The following is a 13,340-nucleotide window of genomic DNA, read 5'->3' as shown; positions in this document are numbered from 1 at the left end:
AGCCAAGCCTCCATAGAAACAGCCACAAAAACTTGTTTCCTCCCCTTTCCTCTTTCATTTAGCCCAGTAAGCGACCTCCGCCTTGACCAGTTTTGCCTGAGCTGGGGGCCTATTTTTAGTAGTCAGAGTTTGTTTATTAATGCCACAATTGGTGTTCGGTTGGACTCAGTCCCTGCTACTGTTAGAGTCTCTTTCCTTTCTGTCCAGGAAGCCGCCTGTGGGGGCGGGGTGCCGGGTGCCGGCCGCCACGGCTTGGGAAACTCGCAGTTCCGGAGACTCGCAGCCAGTCCAGCTGGTCCAGACTGGGGCACACTGTGTGTCCGGTCACTGTTGTGGCTCTGGGAGCTGTTCTGTACTGTTTCTGCTTATTTAGTAGTTGTTCTGGAGGAGGAACTAAAACGTGTACATTGCTAAGCCGCCACCTTCCCTTCTCTGTAAATCTTGATCTATTTAGTTTATTTTTGTGTTGAATTTCTCCTCAGTTCCTATTATTTGTTTAAACTCTCTTCCTCAATCAGTGCTCCCTTTCTTTATACATTTCAGTTAAGGGATCCATTCTGATTACATTCACTGAGTTTCTCCTCCTCCTTTCCCCTTTATTTATTCCTGTGAAGCTTTTCTGCCTCCAGTTTCTTTGCCTTTAGACTATCGTGTCCTGGGGATCCAGGTAGGGTCAATCCAGAAATGTGGGTCAATTCCAAAAGATCTATTTTGCATTTAGGTGGTCCGGTGAACATGACTGGATTGGGTGAGTGTACCTCTTGCTAACAGTTCTTCCACAATCTCTCCCCCTCTCCCCCTTTTCTCCCCCTGGATATCCCTTTGTATATGGTACTCAGCAGCTTGTGCTCTGCCCTGGGCCTCTGCAGACTTTGTCCATGTGTTTGGATATCCATGGACTTCCAACTTGCTGCTGTATGTAGCTCTATATTCTGTATCCGCAGTGGGAGGGACACATGCCATACTACCAAACTGCATGGGACCAAGTGTTTGTGTGTGGGTGTGGGGGGGTACAGTGGGGGTGGGGTACAGGTCTGGACTGGCCACTTCAGGAAGAAAATCTTCTTCTCCAGCCTCTGCCATTCTCCACAGTTCTCAGCTAGTAGTATTTGTGGTTTTTTTTTTTCTTTTTTAAAAGAATATGGAACTCTTCACGAATTTGTGTGTCATCCTTGTGCAGGGGCCATGCTAATCTTCTCTGTATCATTCCAATTTTAGTATATGTGCTGCTGAAGCAAGCACAGTATTTGTCTTTTTATTAATTGATTTTAAGGGAAGATTTTTCCAGATGATGTCTTATGTCACCATGTTGATAATGTCCTCCAATTACTTTTTTAAAGTTTGCAGACATCTTAACACTGCCAGATATTGTTTTTCCTTTCAGTATTATAATTTATCAGGGGTCTGTTATATAGGTTGGAGCCTCACTTAGTTATTCAACTTAGATATTAACCTTGAAGACGAGTGTGTAACAATATAGCTTTTATACTGTGACTATGTGATTATGAAAACCTTGTGTCTAATGCTCCTTTTACCCAGGGTATGGACAGATGAGTAAAAAAAAAGTATGGATAAAAAATTAATAATTAATGGGAGGCTAAGGGGTAAAATAAATTGGGTAGATTGAAATGCTAGTGTTCATTGAGAGGGAGGGATAAGGGGTAGAGGATGTATGAGTTTTTTCTTTTTATTTCTTTTTCTGGAGTGATGCAAATGTTCTAAAAAATGATCATGCTAATGAATACACAATTATACAATGATATTATAAGCCATTAATTTTATACCACATGTTATATGTGTATGAAGATTTCTCAATTAAAATATTAAAAAAAAAAAAGAAGAAATGGAGACTTGAGGAGATGAAGGGAATTATAAGGTAGAGCTGAGTTCTGAGTTACTCTACCATACTACCCCTGGGGAATGACTGCTATATATTCTTTCTATGGTTGAAATTCGAAGTAGAAGCACTTAATTTCCCAGAGGAATGTTTGTATGCTTGGTTACTGCAGAAGCTTTTATGGTCTGGATAAAATGTAATGGTTTTCCAAATTTGGAGAGTTATCTCAACAGAAGAAATTCCCTAAACTGTTTAAAGCTTATTTATATGAAAGTTTTGAGAGACTTTCTTTTCAAAGAAAATAGAGAAAAAAAGATATATGAAAATCCTAATTTAGATTTGAAAATCATTTTTTTTTTGGCAGATTTTTCTTTTTTTATGTTTTCTGGCTCTCATTCCTCATTGGATGATGGCCATTACTGCATGAAGGATACAACACTCTTGATGCCTATAGATCTACTAGAAAGATGAAAGCTACTTGGGTGTATTTACTTCCTGGTACACTCAGCAATTTTGGAAGACTATTCAGTGGTTCAATGATATGATTATAGAAGACAAAAAGGCCAACACACCAAAGTCAGTACTTCATGAGACCAAATGTAATCTATTTGTTCTTATTTGCATCTGTTTTTATTTTTGTCCTTCATAATGACTGCTGGGACAAACAGTGAATGGGTATGATAAGGCAAGAATAAAGGCTTGCTAACCCAGAGTTACAGTGAACCACAGCTAAATCAAAATTAGACCTGTGATGGCCAGACTAAGTAAAATGGAAATCATAAGAATAGGGTGGAAAATTCTGCACATAAAGCCAGTGAGCTTAAAAGAGCTCTCTTTAACATTATTATAGAATGTAGAACTGTAAATAAAATAAGGAGCTAACATATTAGGGCCAATTCTTAATTATTGTTGGAGAAGTAATTAATAGGGAAATATATACACTGTGCAAGTTATTTGTATGTGGTGATTGGCAGGACCATTCAATTTATGATAAGCCGAAGAGTTCATGATCCACAGAAGGCTAAATTGCATTACTTGGAATAAAATCTAAAATTTATGACTTCTAGCATTATACCCTTCTAGGAAATGAAAGTAGAGTGCTCTGTAACTCAGAGATCCTTTTATGGTACTTCCAGAATATTCTTCATATGCTTAGGGTGGTTTTGTCCTCTATATTATCTTTCTTTTCCTTCAGTATAAAATATATAGAGGAAAAATGAGTCATTGAAATTGTGTTTCTTTTGGGCTCAACAGTTAGTTGGATTTAATATAGTAAGAACTATAAAATGAATGAATAGCATTTTTGTCATGGAATCTTATGTCAATTGTAGTTATTTTGGAACCAAGGGATTTGTACAATGGAGAACATCTTTTTTTCATAATCTCATTATACCAAAGGTTTTTGTATATTAATTAAGAAATGAAGTTTTTGTTTATTGTCTTCTTGGTTAATAGTCTTCATTTAAGAAAAGTGATATAAATAGAATCTTGGACTAAAGAAGAAAATTGTTTGAGAATTTGATTTTGGTACATGGTTTGGTTTATTATACATTAGTAACCTTTGGAAAAATATTCTCCTGGCAGTAACAACGTTAAATCTCAAGCAGCATACAATGCAATTTGTGTCAATTGCTTCACTCTAGAAGTTGTGCTAAGACAGCATTTCCCTAAGAACTTTGAGCAATCATCCAGAACTGGAGAGGCTGTGCAAACATACTGTAAAATGAGTTGGTTCAAAATGAGTAGGCTGGAAGAAGAGATGATTTAGTTCATGATCTGTTTGGAACCTGGGGTATATTCAAAATCGCTGTGGACTGCCAGATGTTATTAGAAGCATGCAGCTCACTAGGTTAAACTTTCAGTCATATTTTAACAGATAAGCCTGCTGGGAGTGAGGTGCCATTGTAACTCATTCATCCTAAAATCACTTTGCAGCTGCAAGTCATGTCCTGTGCTATTTCTACAACACTGTAAAAAGGTATAAAGAGCAGGAAGAGAGGGGCAACTTTTATTTTCCTTAAAAGGTATTGCTATGTAATAAAGAGTTTCAGGGTTCTGCTTTCAAGAATCTCTGGTCTATAGACTTCCTGGGAAGACATGAGCTGGCTTTCCTTTCTCATCATAACCACAAGGACAGCCTTCTTTAGTTTCTATTTCCATGGAATTCACTTATGATTGAACTGATGGTTGGTTGTTGTACTTCCTTGTTTTAACCTAAAGTTGAAATCTGTTAACATATTCTTGACTGTCCTTTCTAAATTGCATCAATATTGTATTAGGTGCCAGTGGGGTAGGGGAAGAAATTGAAAACCAGAGAGCCAGGATTGCTGCCCTCAGGAAGCTTATGGTTCAGTTCTTTTAGTTAAGAAACACTGTGGCCTAATGTTTCCAAATTATACTGCAGGTTTTTCTGACCTGATGTATCATTTGCTCAGAAATAGAGCCAGTGGGAGAGAGAGAGGACAGATTGGGTCCAGAGTTTGCAGTACGGGGTAAATAAAAGAGAATTTGTTGCCCCCTTTCTGTCATCTGCTACCATGGATTTTGATAAATTCTATGACAATAGTGCTTATTTTTGTAGTGCCTACAAAATAACAAGTGTGTATGAGTGTGCTGGTTTGAAGCAATTATGTATCCCAGAAAAGTAATGTCCTATAATCCTCATTCAGCATTGCTGGGTGGAGTCTTTTTTATTGTTTCCATAGAGATATGACCCACCTAATTGTAGGTGGTAACTTTTGATTAGATGGTTTCCATGGATATGTGTCTCCACCCATTCAAGATGGGGTTGCTTACTGGAGCCCTTTAAGAGGGAATCATTTTGGAAAAAGCTCAGAGCCAACAGTGCTGATAGAGCCCACATAGCAGAGAGCTTTGGAGCTGCAGAAGGAAAACACCCAGGAGGAAGTCTTATGACATGAGAAGAAAAAGGTAGCAGATGCCACCATTTGCCTTTCCAACTGAAGAGGTGTTCTGGACCCATTGGCTTCTCTTGAACCAAGGTATTTTTCACTATGCCTTAGTTTGGACATTTTCATGGCCTTAGAACTGTAAACTTGCAGCTTATTAAATTATCCTTTATAAAAGCCATTCCATTTCTGGTCTATCATATTTTGGCAGCTTTTAGAAACTAAAACAATGGGTTAATCAGAAAACCTCTCTAAAGCTGTGACAGACAGGTACTTCTTGGTATTAAACAGGAATTATCAAAATGTTAATCTTTCTACAAAACTGAAGTAAGGGGAGATTTAATATCCAGCTTAGATCCCAGTTGGGGAATTGCTCTTTTTACTAAAGTGGTTTAATATACCTTCCCTTAATTTTTTAATTCATAAATGCTTATTGTACATCTTTGAACTGCTGGACTGCTATGGTCTGAATGTTCAGACCATGATTGAAGTAAAAAAAGCAAGCATGTAAAATTAGATGCAAAAAAAATCACTCCTAATTGATAAGTAAAACAGGCAGGCAACCTGCTTTGCAGAGAATATGGGAAGGAATAAAACCATAAACATCAATCGATATAGTCATGGAACTGAAGAGAAAAGGAGTCTCAACAGAAATTCATGTCATACATTATAAATATTAAATTCTCAACCAAGAATGAGAACCTCAATGTTTCACTTCTGTGGACAACAAACACTGTGGTTTCTTTATATAGCTCCAATGTTTTATTCCCCTATAATCACTGCTACTGTGATTTTTTAGATCCGAAGTATTTAATGGCTACATACATACTTTTTTAAGCTTTCTCACTATGACTACACATTCTCCTCTCTCAGGCCAACCACAAAGCAATTCTTAGAGGGGGCTTGGGTTATACTTATGTATAAAAGAAAACCTGCTATTTTGATATGTTCAGGGATGGGGTTCCCTGTCTCTGACAGTTAAACCCTCTACTCCTTCTTACCTGCTATGTAATGCTCATAGATGGAAAAGCCTTTTTTCTAATCCTGATCTATGGTCAGTCTGCACTTTTACAAAAGTGAGCTTTAAGCTACTGCATTGATAATAGGACAGATCATCAAATGTGGAGGGTCTGAGTCTAGTGGTAAGACTGACATAGCTCATAGAAAAGGAGAGAAGGTCCTGGATGAAAGGAAATAAAAAATGGATCAGGGCAGAGGTTATTCCTTTAACTAAATGGGTAAGGGATTTCCACCAAACTCACCATAAGGAATGTTTATACCTCTGCTTGAGGTTTATCTATAGTAATATGAACATAATAGATTCAGTTTTTCTCAAAGAACACTCTTTATTTTATTCATGAAGTCTCTAGTGAAAAGCTCTTTCCAGGTATTGTAGGTTCTCAGATTAAAGGCAACCTTATGTGACCATCGTAGTCAAGGTCTGGTCCTGGTCAACCAGGAGAGATATATCCACAGAACATTGTCCTAAAAAGTCATTCCTGATTGTGCTGAAAAGAAAAATTACACTGCATTTAAAGGGTGGTGACAACACTTATTTGCGGTTCTTCATAAAAGACTGACCTCTTTTAATCTTATTCTCTTCTCTAGGCAGTGTCCATGCATGTATAGTTGTGTATTCCGAGCCTTGTTCAAACCAACCTGTATTAGTCTTCAAAGTGATGCAATGAATAGCGAAGACTCAACAGAAATGATTTGTTCTAATAATTCTTTTATTAGAGGATACCAGTTTATAGAAATAGTTTACATAATAGAATATATATATATGTGTATATAAATTATTGGAACTACACACTGAGGTAAACTGGAAGGGATTTGATGCTTGATAGGGTTTGGCTAAAATAGCTCATTACATTTCCTTCATATTATATATTTATGGCACAAAAAACCCAGAAACAGAGATATTAATTATGGAATTTGTATAAAATTTCCATTAAAAATTTTAGTGATAAATTTGAGCTTACTTCTGTGAACATTACCATTTTATGTTGCTTAATGTTTGAAATGGCTATTGAAACTTCTGATTAAGATTGTTTAGTAATGATCTTTTCAGATCTTAGGAGTTATTATTTATTAAAATATTTTTGCAAAAGTAAGCAATATAAAATTTAAAACCACTTCTACAACCATTTAAAATATATAACATTAGACATATGTACAGAGTCTAACATTCTTTCATATTCATTAATATAGTGGTGAAATTTCCTGTGATAACATGAATAGCTTTTTAGTTTTCCAATAGTATTTTTTATATCATAATAAAGATGAAACCATAATTTGTAGAAGACACCTGCAATTATTAGTACAGTGCCTTTATGACTAGGATGGATGGCACTAAAAAGGTGTATTTCCTCTGAAAAGGAAATACGTGTGTTTCAGTTTGCTAAAGCTGCCAGAACACAATATACTAGAAATAAATTGGCTTTTTCAAAGGGGATTCATTAGGCTACAAATTTACAGTTATGTGGCTATAAAAATGTCCAAAGAGGATATCTTCACTGAAGAAAGGCTGATGGTGTCTAGGGTTCCTCTGTCACATGGTGTTCTAGTTTGTAAGCTGCCAAATGCAATATACCAGAAACTGATGGCTTTTAAAAAGAGGAATTTATTAAGTTGCAAGTTTATAGTTCTAAGGCTGTGAAAATGTCCAAATTAAGACAAGTCTATGAAAATGTCCTATCTAAGGCATCCAGGGAAAGATACCTTGGTTCAAGACGGCCGATGATGTTCAGCCTTTCTCTCTCAGCTGGAAAGGCACATGGCAATGTCTGCTAGCTTTTTCTCCAGGAATCTTCAATAGTTTCCTTGGGGCTCTGTCCATTCTGTTGGCTCTAATATTTCTGGTGGCTCTGAAGCTTTTTCCAAAATGGTTCCCATTTAAAGGGCTCCAGTAAGCAACCCTACCTTGAATGGGTGGAGACACATCTCCATGGAAACATCTAGTCAAAAGTTACTATCCCCAGTTGGGTGGGTCACATCTCCATGGAAACAATAAAAACTCCCATGAGCAATATTGAATGAGGATTAAAGAACCTAGCTTTTCTAGGGTACACAATAGATTCAAACTGACACACATGGAAGGGCACATGGTAACATCTTCTGCTCCTCTCCTAGGTTGGTTTCATAATGGCTCTCTCAGCTCCTGTGGATCCTTTTGTCTTCTCCTGGGGCATTTTCTTTCTGAGCTCTCTCTCTCCATGAGCCCTCTTAAAGGACTCCAATAAAGGATGAAGACTCATCTTGAATGGGTGGGGTCAAAACTCCATGGAAACAACCTAATCAAAAGATTCCACCTAACAGTAGGTCTGTCCTCACGAGATTGGATAAAAAGAACATTGGTTTTCTGGGGTATATAACAGTTTCAAAGGAGCACAGTGTGTAATATATGTGAACACAGAAATCTGGGGCTCTCTCCTGAACTTGTGTGGCTATCCTGCTCCTACTCTCTAGCTAAGTTACCTTGAGCCACGTGTTCTGATCCTTGGACATCTAAAAAATTAATTCCTATGGTGCCCTTTGTCCGCAGTGGCAGCAGTGTGATCTTAGCTGGTTGCAGAGCTAGATATTCAGATGGTCATCTTTACTATAGCCAGAACATTGTGTTCACCCACCCATTGTGTGGTGAGCAGCACGTGCTGGATGACCTTCATTGTGCTTACTGCTTACTGTCAGATTGGCTTCTGCACTCAGGATGTCTTCTGAGAAGCCCCAGATGAGCCTTCCCACAACTTCTAGGCCTGGTCTGAGGATTCTGCAAACTAAGGCCCTGCATAGCTGTCCAGAGAGCTGATGGAATCAGTACTTCCCATTTAACTGTGATTCCTTCCCAACCCACTGGTAAGAGAGCCCTTGTAAATCTCAGGCTCTGAGCAGTGACTTTCAAATATTTAAAATCATAACCCATAGATTTTACATCATGACCCAGGACCTACCTAACCTCTACACCTGAAAGAAATGTTTTAGAAAGTAAACTTACTCTTACATTATGCAATACACTCTGGTATTTTGAATTCTGTTTTCTTATATTTAATTTTTTAAAATACTGATTGTGACACTAAGTCAATTTTATAGTCTGCTCAAGGGTCATGATCTGTTGTTTGAAAAACACTGCACTAAATCATCAATGAAAGATGGATGCTATCCTGTGTGATAACTTGGCTGTTAATGAGTTTTCTTCTTTTTCTTTGGGCTTTTCAGAATCTTCCATACCTTTATAATAAACATTTAGTTATTTGACAATCAGTGTACTACATTTAATGTGTCAGTTAAAGTTCTTATCTCTATTCAGTGATTTTTTTCTCTCTTGAAGCTTGATTCCTGATTTTTTTTTCTCTCTTGAATGCTCTTCAAATGTTGGCTAATTCCATGAAAATTATTTTCTTTCCATTAACGGTATTAAGATTTGTTTGCTACTTTTTCATTCCATTAATTTGAAACTGAATTAAAAGGGCAAGTTACAACTCTGCAATTCTGCCATTTTGCCTGAACAAAGGCCAAATGTGTGATGATGGTCATTAGGCCCATTCTACTGGATGGTGGTCCAGTGAATGGGGATAATGTGCAATTGAAAGTAGAAAGCTTTTGTCATTAGGGAGTACAATGAAGGGTCCATTTAGAGTTGGTTATCTTAGGTCTTCAGTGGTTCTTGCCAAATAAGCTGTCCTCACAGAATACTTGCCAAGCAGGACATCACATGTTAATAAAGCATTTGGGTTATTCCTTGATATTGAAGAATTTTATAATGTCATTGCCAAACTATTCACTTTTTCCTTTTGCTTTCTGATTTGGAAAAAATAAACTTAAACTTTTAGTCGTCATTTCCATAAGAGCTTATTAAATGAAGTAATTATGATATAAAGCATATATGTAGTATTTGCAATTTTGTAAAAAAATATGCACATGGATAAAAAATAGCTGGAAGGGATAAGAGCCGCAGTAGAGACATGGATGATTTTTATTCTTTTCCTATGAGTTTCCAAATATTTTCTTTGGCTTATACCATAAATATTTATCTAGTTCATAATCATAAATAATATCAATAGATTAAAAGTAATTGTCAATTTTTATATGCTTTTGACAAAATCTAATGAAAATCACTAAAGATTTAGCATGACGTAAAACCTTACATATGATCTTAGAAGTAGAAAGCATATTATTTCTGTTTGTGAGCAATAATATATGGTTTGAGCCTAAGAAAAAGGTGTACTCTTATTTCTAATATTAGATGGTCTAGCCTTGTACCTCAGATTTACCTCTTCATAGTAATTTGGCCAATAACGTCAAACATAACTTGAAGTCAGGATTTTATTAACTTTTACTTCTCACAAATCCCCAGTTGTTAGGTTGGACAATAACTATGAGATTTGAATTTAAAGAAGTTAGACTAACTTTTAAATGGACCTATCAGAATTTATGCATCCAAGTGAGCTTTCAACTCTGTGTAATTATTTTTATTGCCATAGTTCAAATATGTATATTATATCTTAGCTGCTCTCCAAGTTTATGACCCATACTTGACTTCAAACAGTTTTATCAGGATTTCATATCCTGTTTTATTTTTCAGACTTGGCTTTGAAAGGTTTTTGAAAAGTTAAAAAAAAATCACATTTATCCTCGATAGATATAGATTAGTCCCTAGCCTCATTGCTTCTCTTCAAGTATGCCATGTGTAGTCATGTGCTTCCAAGGTTTATGCCATGGGGTGGGTGGGCTGTTCCCTTTTCTAAATGGCCCTCCACTTATATGTAAAATTCTTACTCATCCTTCAAGGCCTAGAATCTCCTGGTGTGAATTTATTGTTCATTTTGTGCTGCTATAGCAATTGGTTCACACCTCAATTACAGCACATATCTCTTCATAGTCTATGTTGATGCATGTCTTTATTCTTTATATGATTTGAGGGTTCTTAATGTTTTGGTACTTTGTTCTACTTTGACTTTTCAGTGTCTGTCAGAATTCCAAATCCAGGGTAATTTTTGACAATTATTTTTGAGCAAATCTAAATGAATTAATATGATGTTAATGAAACAAAAACTACTAAGCATGCATTGAGTAATAGAAATATTTTTGAATAAGTGTGTGACGTTCACAATCTTGAAGGGGTGCAATATTCATGAGCATATTTACTTTTTAAAGTGTTAGTTAAAAATTTTATGTCTAAACCTTAAGAAAATTTATAAAAAGAAAATATTTATGTTTAAACTTGTTCTTCCTGAATGTCTGTTTTGGTAAAAGCAATACTGTAGGTGTTATGAGAGAAAATCTACTTCCTATTCCCAAGGAATAGGAGACATATTTCAAAAACTTTAATATAATGCCAGAAGTTAATAATTGTTCAAATGGAAACTTTGTTGTGTATGTTAAGTGCCAACAAACATAGATAATAAATGCTGTATTTTTTTTCAGAAAAAGAATGCTGCGTTGGTGCTAAGTTAGTTAGGAAAATGTTCTCCAAAAAGAAATGCAATTTGACTTCTTACATTTACCTAATGAGTAGGTAAGATTTGATGTGGTTTGTGCTTTCGTGTGTGTATATGTATGTATGTCAGAGTGAGTTGTTGTTTTAGGCATAAGAGATCTGTTTTTCTGTACCCTGAAGTGGTTTACTGCCCCATGTCACAGTCCTGGTGGCTGTTTTATTTGCTGCTCATGCCTGAATAAGGAGAATACAAGGTCATTTGTTGACAGTATTTAAGTTCTTTCTGTCAGTTCTTAGAAAACCATTATTACCCAAAATGGTGATTAGAGAGAAACCTCTAAAGGATTGTGAGAGAGATGTGACAAAAATGTACCTTAATTTTTAGAGAGTCTCTGAAGTTAGGAAGGTGCACTGTGAAAATACTGGAAAGCACATACCTGACGCATGCAAGTTTGAAATGTTGTGCAAAGCAGTTTTGCTTGAGATGGCCTTGTGACTAAGAAAAATGATGCTCTGGATAGTAGACTGTTTCCCCTCCTGCTTCTCTGAAATAGTGATTCTGAAAGAAGATTCCATGCTCTGGATGCATTACATCTTCCAAGGAGGTTGGGTTTCATAGGAGCAGAAAGAGTGTGGATAACTCAGAAAGGCTACTGGCTAGAAGATGGTTCTTCATTCTGAGGCTAGAGTGGTGTGCTGAAGGGAAGGGTGATGGATGTGACTCGGAGGACCTCTTGCTGTGTTTCTAGTGACTCTGAATAAGCAGGGATGATGTTTAGTGTGGGAAGCCCAGAGGTTAGGGGACCCACGGGCACCATTTATGGACCTCAAATATGTTTGCTATTTGTCCCCTTGTCAATCTGAACAAAAGCGGTGGGACCCAAAGCGCAAAACATGCAATTCATAACACTGAGGATTTCGGAAAGAAAAAGAGTTTTTTACTAGGCACAAAGGAGGAAATCAGGTAGGCTATCAGCCTAAAAATCTGCCTCCCCAAGTCTAAGGAGTTTAAGGTTTTTATGGATTCAAACAAGAGGAGATGGAGGCATTATCTTGTGTTCTTCTTACGCAAGATAAAGGCTATACAGTCATTATCAGAGATCAAGGCAGCTGGATTACAGTTCAGAGATGTCAGGTATTTCCCTCTGTCTATTTTAATATGCCAGAAAGTAAAGAAGGAATATCTATATAATGATTCAGTAATCGTAATCATTTGTTAAATCTTAACTTCTCAGTTATAAGTCTTTCCATAAATAATTATATTCTGTGTACATACGAGGAGGTCCTATAATACAGGAATCAGATTGGCCCAGGTTCTGTAGGTTAATGTTTTCGTAATCTTTCCAAGCCTGACTCAGCTTCCTCATTTGAAAAATAGAGGTCATTCTTACCTCCTAGAGTCATTGTAATGGTTATAGAAAATGAATGTAAAACGCCTACTTCTGTGGTTGGCACATAGAGATGCACAATAAATGGTAGAGAATAATGACTCCAGAGATAATAATAATAATAATAATAATAATAATAATAATAAGTAGGTAACGTAGGGCTTTCATGGTTTATTTTTCTAGGGCTGTGGGCTTTGAGCTAGGGAAATGTGTTCTTCCTGCAGAGAATCTCTGGTCCTGTCTCTCAGAGGTCCCTCAGAAACAGGGTCATATTATGAACTTTCCCTTCTATAGCGTACAGCATGCCCTGGGCTTCTTAATGGTGGAATTGAGCTGGGCCTTCAGGAATTGCTCACTGACACTCTCCTGTGTCTCCTTCTACTCCTAGCCTATGGTTCAGCTATTAAGGGGCATGTGCCCATATCTGGACATGTGTACCTAACTTCTAACTGGTCTCTCCCATATACAGGAGGAAGTTAAGTAGTTGCATGTGTCTGCTACGCAGGTGTCTGCCTCTCACATCCAGTAAGAGTTCAGGGCTAAGGGGAAGATTCTGCCCTTACCTTTCACTGAAGTTGAGTCATTCAAACACTCAAATTCAAAGTCTCTGCAGGCTTTGCAAATTATTTTCCTTATACTTCCAAAACAATTTGAATTTGATTAATTGAAACTTTCTTTCTGAAGTAGAATTGGTTTACCTCTTAAATAAGACAATGCTCTACTTCTGGCAGAAGAGCACATATTCCTTTACAAGTTCATGCTTTTTGCAA

The 13,340-nt window shown here is 36.8% G+C and overlaps 1 non-coding gene across 1 annotated transcript; it reads right to left on the bottom strand.

Moving 5' to 3' along the window:
* Positions 1 to 1,135: 1,135 nt before the first annotated feature.
* LOC143669393 (U6 spliceosomal RNA) lies at positions 1,136 to 1,242 on the bottom strand. The gene has a single exon (XR_013168905.1). It is a non-coding gene; the product is annotated as a U6 spliceosomal RNA (small nuclear RNA).
* Between the last annotated feature and the right edge of the window lie 12,098 nt (positions 1,243 to 13,340).

The sequence above is a fragment of the Tamandua tetradactyla genome, chromosome 25 (genome assembly GCF_023851605.1).
Source record: "Tamandua tetradactyla isolate mTamTet1 chromosome 25, mTamTet1.pri, whole genome shotgun sequence".
Taxonomy (NCBI): Eukaryota; Metazoa; Chordata; class Mammalia; order Pilosa; family Myrmecophagidae; genus Tamandua; species Tamandua tetradactyla.
The sequence above is the reverse complement of the archived record's forward strand: the minus strand, read 5'-3'. Positions and strand labels throughout refer to the sequence as shown.